Source organism: Mandrillus leucophaeus, unplaced genomic scaffold, assembly GCF_000951045.1.
Source record: "Mandrillus leucophaeus isolate KB7577 unplaced genomic scaffold, Mleu.le_1.0 Scaffold258, whole genome shotgun sequence".
NCBI lineage: Eukaryota > Metazoa > Chordata > Mammalia > Primates > Cercopithecidae > Mandrillus > Mandrillus leucophaeus.
Window position 1 is genome coordinate 4,904,555 of NW_012102676.1, and position 1,342 is coordinate 4,905,896.

General features: G+C 41.7%; 1 pseudogene across 1 annotated transcript; it reads left to right on the forward strand.

Annotated features, from left to right (window-relative positions):
• The first annotated feature begins 303 nt into the window (after positions 1-303).
• On the forward strand, positions 304-1,336 carry LOC105542416 (annotated as a pseudogene). Its single transcript, XR_001006468.1, has one exon. The product of XR_001006468.1 is annotated as a cTAGE family member 4-like (transcript).
• The last annotated feature ends 6 nt before the right edge of the window (positions 1,337-1,342 follow it).

Genomic DNA, 1,342 nt, shown 5'->3' on the forward strand with positions numbered 1-1,342 from the left:
AATTTAGTGTGATAGTGTATATATAAAGGAATATATACTAAGCTATAAAATGCAACCAAAAAAACTATAAAAAAGAAGATACACTATAAATACTATGAATAACAAAATGGAATTCTAACACAAATATTCAAACAACCCACAGGAAGTCATGAAAAACAAGCAGAGAAACAAGAATTGATACAGAAAACAAAAAATATCAGGCTTATGCACTAAAATATCCATAATCAGGTGAATTACGAACGGTCTACCAAGAGACAGATAATAGAAGAGGGTATTTAAAAGTATGACCCTTTCTTATATGTTTCTTGTATGCTGTGTATAAGAAACTCACTTGAAACTTACCAATATAGGGCAGGCCAAATTAAAAGGATGAAAAAAGATATTTTACACAAACATTAATGCAAGGAAAGCAAGAGTGCCTGTATGTATATCAGCTAAAGCAAAGAAAATTACCAGAAACAGAGAGATTATATAATGATCAAAGGTTTAATCCATGAAGAAGACAGGAATTTTAAAAGTGTATTCACCAAACAACAGAACTTCAAAATATGTGATGTGAAAACTGCCAGAACCAAGGAGGGTGGGGCTCTGACCTGCGCTGTCTCAGGATGTAAAGTGTAACAAGGGGCTGAGGGGGTGGGGAGGGGCAGCATGGGGCTGTGAGGCCTGTGGAGTGCCCGCATTCCCCAATTCCCCCTGCAGCTGGCTCCGCAGTGGTCTGCTCCGCTTGGTTGCCGCGTGCCGATTCGGGTTCCAGAACCAAGGCTGCGTGTTCTCCACCGCTTGTTGTGGCCAGTGTTACTGCGGTGACCCCAGAGCAGCCTTGGCTCTATGAAGGAGCCAGGTGCTACCCCTCAGCCCTATTTGGGGCTGGTCCTGGAGGGGCTACGCAGCCTTGTGGCAGCACTGCCTGAAAGTAGGAGACCAGATTCGAATCCTTATGGTTTTCCATGGGACTTGGTGGTATGTGCAGCTGTTGTTGGATTTTTTTGCTGTTCTCCTTTTTTTGTGGAGAAGTTTTAGATCAGTTAGGAGTCGGCTTTATGTGGGAAGAGAAACGAAACTTGCTGCAACGCTTTCTGGACTAACTGAAGAAAAATGTAAACTGCTTGAAAAATTTAGCCTTATTCAAAAAGAATATGAAGGCTATGAAGTAGAGTCATCTTTAGAGGATGCCAGCTTTGAGAAGGCGGCAGCAGAAGTACGAAGTTTGGAGGCAGCCTGTGAAAGGCTGAACAGGTCCAATTCTGAACTTGAGGATGAAATCCTCTGTCTAGAGAAAGAGTTCAAAGAAGAGAAATCTAAACATTCTCAACAAGATGAATTGATGGCAGATATTTCA